The sequence below is a fragment of the Ruditapes philippinarum genome, unplaced genomic scaffold, assembly GCF_026571515.1.
Source record: "Ruditapes philippinarum isolate M1 unplaced genomic scaffold, ASM2657151v2 ctg10079_1_1_1_1, whole genome shotgun sequence".
Taxonomy (NCBI): Eukaryota; Metazoa; Mollusca; class Bivalvia; order Venerida; family Veneridae; genus Ruditapes; species Ruditapes philippinarum.
In genome coordinates this window covers 26,174-33,671 of record NW_026861236.1, presented here as the reverse complement: position 1 = coordinate 33,671, position 7,498 = coordinate 26,174, and positions in this window count along the sequence as shown.

Sequence of the window (7,498 nt, the reverse complement as noted above, 5' to 3'; positions counted from 1 at the left end):
AAAAAGTTTTATAATGCATATGTAAACAACAATTGGTCATATTGTCATGCATTTTCATAAAATATCATTTTTTTAATCTTTATAAATATTTTTTTCTGATTTGATATCCCATTTTTGTTGCAAAATTATTTAAATTCACATATTAATTTACTTTCATCATAATAAAGAATGTTTTATTTATTCGTAGTGTCAAACAACTAATGTTCACATTTTATGCCTACGTTGGTTGTATTGAAAATTATTTTTATTGTAGCACTCAATGCACCGCATGTTCGAATAAGAAATGCATTTTCTCCTTTTTCAACGATAGACATCAAAACGACAAAACCGGTGTTAAATAGCCGATATACACCTCTCAGGACGATGTTATTTCGATTCTAACACGATAAAATAAGGAAAATCACTAATGTTATTATTTAAGCGGAAATAACTTCCAGTGCCGATTTTCGTATAACGCTGTTCGATTTTCGCACCCTACTGTTGCGAAGATGTAGAAATCATTAACCAAGAGAAATAATAAGAAAAAAACGTTATTTTATCAAGTTTTCAACAATAAAAACTTACGTCGTTTTGTGTTTACATAAGTGCCCCATTTATCATTCTTGTTTGTATGAAATAACGTCAACTTGTTAATGAATGAGTTGTTTACTTAGGATGACGTCATTACGCTGCTTACGGATTGGCGCCGTTTTGTCAAAATATTTATTAACTGATATGGATCTAATATATGGCGTTAGTGTATATGAGATATTATTTCGGTATTGTATAAAAAGAAAACATTATACCAACTGAAAATATAAATAAAAATGCTTTTTATTGTTGCTTTAAAATGCTTTATAAACTATGCACTCGAGGGTGAAAACATAATAGCGCATATACAAGTAGTCCCTTACCGGTGTTTATTGACAGTTTAACACCAGTTTTTTTCCTTCTTTGTCTATAGTGACAAAATCACGTGAGTGTTAGAATGCTGAATATGTGCATGTATTTATTTAATAATTAATAAAGCAATGCAATACAAATAGTACTCATGAAATCAGAGTTGTCGAAATGAAGTACATGTGTGGTTCAACACTTCATCGAGATTTATTCTACAATTTTAAAGTTAAGTACAGCAATCCTCAACTTAAGTACATATAATAAAATTGTTCGATTGTAACTCAAGAAGAAATGCGTAATTCATTATCAAATGTTACAAGACTTAATAACAATTTTTTTTGATGACTTCCTCTTTGTTTCTTGATTTGTAACTGTAAACACATGTTATTTAAGCCATAAAATTGTTGTCTGTTTCTAGTTTATCCATAAAATAGAATAAAATAGACATTAAAAGTATTTGCTTTTTTCCCTGCAAACCTTTAAAAGCAAACGGTAGGAATTTACAGCCATTTCCATATCAACCACTACAGTAATGGTCTTTTCATTCCGTGCATTTAATTTTATCAGGAGATCATCCCCACTTCTTATCATAAAAAATGTCCAGATTTACAGTAAACTATATAAATAGGGTTATAATTAAATTATTTCGAGAGCAGAAGAACGTAAGCATACAGGTATGAATAAAAGTCGCTTTCATGCCGGTTGAAACAGTTTGACCAGATATAATTTAGCGCGAAATTCACCAAACAAAGTTATTAATCACGATAGGTAGGTACACAGTAGAAGCTATTACATAACAGATAATAAAAACTACTAGTAAATAAAAAGTAAAATACAAATCAAAACGTTAAATCATTAAAGTTAAAAAAATCAGATGATTTTTTCGGTAACCATGTCCTACTATACAACAAAGAGAAGAATATTAATGCTTTTGAAGTTTCAGACTGAAATACATTGTAGGGACAATATTAATGTGTAATGATGCACTCTTATTGAATTAATAAGTTAATAAATTTAGCTTTTGCCAACCAAAAATGTACAACGTTTAATATTTTTGTATATCAATGGACTAAAGTTGTATAAATTCTTTTAATCGAGGATTATTTTCCAAAATCATTATATAATTTGTAAATAACGGTCCCTTTATCAAGGTGGAATTAAATTTATAACCAAGTCAATTTTACATTCATATTTAAAAGCGAACATATATTTATTAATGTATATTTAATTAAAATCAAATATTTAATACATAAATGAAATGACTGTTTAAACTTATAAAAAGTCACATCATCTTAGTCATCGGTTTGCATTTTACTAAGAAAACAACCGGCACTTATTATTGTAAGAAATTTGATGAAGAAATATTTTACATGTTAATTGGAAACAGCTATGTAAATAAAACACAAGCTATTTTGCAATGTATTAGTTATTCGGGCTTCACATCTTTTCTTAGACATAAACGTATCGCATTCTATAAATACTAACCAAGATGAAATGATGCAAGTTATGTTGACTTGACAAATTGAAAATTAAAGAAAAGTTAATATGTCGCCATACGAAACATGGATGTAAATGTGCGACCGACGTTAACGACTTTAGCCTTGGCAGTAAAACCATATGAACATTTGTTCGAAAGGTTTAACTGTTTAAATGCCGTATCAAGAACAAATATTAAGAGAAGAAAGTACATATTTATATTGCAAGAAGTTTGAATAATCTCAAAGGCTTTCAAATCAATAAATCAATCCAACAGAAGGTAAAGTTTTGCGCTGGAAAGTCTTGAAAGATGATGCAATGACCGATTTATCTACCTAGCGTTATAAAACACTTCATGCCCATAAAGATTTATATTGTCAATTTAATCAACAATTATGAGTATGTATAGGTGGAATTGATATTTCAGCGGAAGGAAAAAGTGCCGTCATTCACTAACAGCACAACCTTCATTTGTTATGTATTGTGTGTGTAAAAACCTTTGGAAAAAAAACATTACGTTTACAAAGATTTCGTAATGTAAGTCAATTTTGTTTTAGATGAATTAGATATGAAATTGCAATTATACATTTTGATCATATATATGTAAATTGATAAATGATAAAATGTTGAAGAATGTTTACTAACATAAGTATTTTATATAAAAAGTACTTTATATGACTATAAGTTCAAGTGGACAGTGGTTGAAATGACCATTGTCGTCTATGAACAGACTCAATCAAACCGAACCTGCACTATTTTCAATTCTGCCGTTTTTTTGTGCATTCTTTTGCGGTTCTGTTTTTTCTCTATTTTACTTTAACTACCCATAAATAGATGAGAAATGTTCGGCAATATACGTTAATATTCAAATTGTCTTCGGTCTCTCAAATCATATTATAGGAAAGGCAACAAGTCTTCCAGTCCTAAGGGCTTTGATTGATCTTCATACATTATGAACTAATCTAATTGAATTGCATTGTTATTATTCTTTCTGGTTATCTCCCCTATATATTAGTTTTATCATGCAACAGATGGTATCAAGTGTTTTCATAGACTTGCAAAATAGCCCGGTGCATTATCTAAGTGTTTTAAGTGTTAGAATATACTGACATATTTATTTAATTTGTTGTACCTCCCTTGTAAATAATATCTGAGAATTGAAAACATTCAAATACTGTAAATGTATATACTTGACCAAATCTTCCTTGATATGTCATTTATTGGTTTGGATTTAAAGAATTGCTAAAAAATATATAAAATATACCAAGTATATCGCAGTGCTGAGTAGAGGATTCAATACAATTGATACATATCATATCTCACAAGCAAAAACCACGAAAGACGTTTTAATACAAAAAACATTTTTACTTAAGTTAATGTGCAAAGTAAACATGTAAATATACTGTAGAGAATTGCATGGTGGGTAGTTTCCTGGGTCTTAAACTGAATGCACTATACAGAAGAAGTCATACCTTTCTTATAAACAAATTTGATTCTAAGTAACCATAGTATATTTTATTGTCACCTCCCTAAATCACTTTTCAATATTTTAAAATATTCCTGCCACCTCCTTTACCTCGCATTTGTTCCCATCTCTGATTCTCATGGGCATGAAATTCACGTACCCTTCTTATGGGAATATTACTGAAAAGAAGTATGTATATACCATTTTGATTTGAAGATAATTAAGTGTATTTTAGTGCATACAAACTAGAAAACAAATAAATTTCATGTTAGTATGCGCTAAAATGCACTTTAATTTTGCGTGTTGCTGATGCTTTAAATATTTTTAAATGATAATTATTGCTTACTGTCAATTCCAAACGCAGATAACAAGCAATTAAATCAAGCAGTTTCAAGAATAAATACTTTGATTTATATAATAACAATTCATCTTAACTTTAAAATAAATTAATCGTCATTTATAGAATAAACATATTTATGTTTTGTATTTACTTTCGTTTAAAAAATGCAACACTTCAAGTTAGTCATCAAAAAATATAATTTTAATGGGATTATTTCTGTGATAAAATACTTTCTTAAAAAGATCAACTTATGTTTTTCTTAAGTGGTTACAATGGCTCCAGATGTTAATATGATGTTAAGATGTTAAGCACATCTCATGTACATCTGGTGGACGTACTTAACATGTTCTGTCATTGAAGTAGTTGTTTCAGATATCACTGTTTTTATGTTTATAAGCCTTTTGAAACAGCTGTTTAATCACTTTGTAATGTTATTCATTGTTTTTAAGCAGTGTCACCATTTTGTATCAAATTATTTATACTTTATTTGCTATAACTAACATATAAGGCATATTTGAGTATTTATTTCCCGATGCATTTTAGATGCCCCCTCCACGTGAGGGATGTTGCACTTATTCATTATTCCTCATGTACAGACTCAATCAAACCGAGTCTGCAATTTTCATGTAATTTTGTTGTGATTAATGCTTCCGAGGGATCACTTTGTTTCCAAATTTTTAACCCCTACATTCAGTTGTGCGTTTTGCTACAGACAATTCAAAGTTATGTTCCTTTAATGCATGCTTATCCTCACATTTTAGCACAAAAAGGCTACTGCTTCATGAATTAACTAAATATTTTTCTAAGTTTTACCATCGTTGTTCAGATTAGAAATTAAAGTTTAACTTTTTAACAACTAGGTATTACCAAGCTTAATTTATATGGTGATGTGGTTCATAACCTTCGTAGGATCTAAGGTCTGCTGTCTTCACCAAAACTATCAAACGTTTTATTTAAACAAGCTTTGATCCAATTATTTCAAAGCATTTCACATGCTTCGTGTGGACAGTTCTTAAAGCCTTTCGGACTGAATTGTTTTAGTCTTCCGTCTTGCTGCTATTTTGTCTTCTTTTAAGGCAGCGAGAACTTTGTTCTGAAAGTGAGACTAGATGCACCCTTCATTGGTGTAATAATCTTACCAAACCCAGTAATGCTTTTTACGGAGACCGGGTATGTTTATTTAATACATGCTTATATCATCTTACTGCAGTAAATGGTTAACACCTTGTATAATTCCACTTACCGTGTCCCTGTGCCCCCTGTTAAATAATATTCCGTCAACAAGAGTTTTCGAATTTTCGGGCATTTCACATTGATTCAGCGACTTACTACTCAAAAGATACAATTTTTAAAATGTTTGCACATGTAAGAATGAAATATGTTATTCAATCATATTGTATTGTCCTGTATATTGTTCAGATGATCCGATTAAGTACTATTCATGTTTAAGAACTTCCTTATTGTAAATATATGAACCTACATTCGTATAATGCATATATCATAGCACTTGTATAACGATACACTTTTAAACAAAGAAGTGGTTGTTTTATGCCTAAAGCGTTTTACAATTGAGATCTTAAAAAACATTAGACAATAAGTTATTTACGCTTTACAAAATATTTTTATGAACTACGAAATCTAGTTAACCTTAAATAGAAATATTTAGGATATGCGTAGTTTCAGATGATTTAAGAAATGGCGGACAAGATGATTTATTCATTTCAGAAGCTACTAAGCAATGCAGTACAATTAGGAAAAATTACCCTTTTTCCGTTTAATACCTATTTGTCAGACTAAGAAACCGTTTTTGACACTTATTGCGTTGTCATGCAATATTTAAGAATGTAAACATTTCCTTTTAATTATCGGAGAATCTACAGTTGTCTGGGGAAAATGAGCGCCCAAAGACGCCTTATTTGTTAAAGATAACTTATAGATTATATAGCATGTTATACAAAATTATGTAGCTGACATACCCGTTAAAATATGAAAAACAAAATCAACAAGGAAGGGCAGCGTTCAATGAATTCAACCCCAACACGACCCAGCAACACAGGACCACCGACAAGGAGTCCAGCAGGACCCAAACAAAAACAGGACAGGGCACTAGGCAAAGCACGGACGGGGTGATTACTATAATAATTTATAATAGCAAATAATAGAAACTGTATTTAATTTCTAGGTATAAGATTACACGTTTTAAAAGGGTGCATGGAAAGTGAGAAATTTACAATGCTTGCTTAGATTATGATATTAACAATAGCGTTTATGTTCGTTGCCGATACAAAACTCTGCACATTTATATAATGCTATATATTGCATGCCATTATCAGATGCATTTATAATTAAGTCTAAATGTGCTTAAAGAATAGAGTTTCGGTTTTCATTTTGTTCGGTGTGAAATTTCACATGGGTATATGTTACATTTTCCTCGAAATTAACATTATATGCGGTACAACATTATATAATTTCGATCGAAAAAACCGTATATATCTAATCGTAATCTAAAATGTCTGAAAAAATTTCTCATTGTAAATTAAATTTATACCCAAGTGGAATTCGGTAAGAATATCTGATGTCATATACGAATTAGGAAGACATTTAATTATTTGTAAACCTTCTCCGCTGTTAAAATTGTTTTGTACATTTATGCTATATAATGTCTTGCCATATACATGTATAATGCATTGTATATCCTCATGGGCTATATAGCCTTATGGAATATTGAAAATAAACTTATCAAACTTATCAAACTTTTAATATATATTCTATATTTCAAAACTTGACTTTGCGGAACAGAATTGAGAGGAATTTAAATTGACAGGCATACATGTGCTATAATTATTTCCTGTAAATGCGCAAATACAAATTAAATGAGGAAGAAAAAACAACTGCAACAAACATGAACTTCATTTGTGGATTTTACTTGTAAGTTTGAATTAAACTAAAATGGGAATGACAGAAGCTATTCATTTCGTTGTATTTATCTTAATAACTCTTAAATTTGTTGGTGTTGAAGCCGGTTGCTCTGGGTATGCAAGCATTTGTAGTTGGACACCCTGGAGGTCATGGTCAGACTGTAGCTTGACTTGTGGTGGTGGGACAAAATGGCGAAATAGACCTTATTGCTGTAAATTAGACTTAGTAAGTGACATACGTGCATGTTTAGCAGACTGCAATCATGACATGGATTATTATTATAAATACGCGTCCGAATCAAAATCATGTAACACAATTTGTTTTTATGGTGTTTACCAAAATGGAAATGATTATTGCAGCTGCAGTGATGCATTCTATGGAACGTGTTGTGACAATGGTATGTTAAATAGAAATTTATT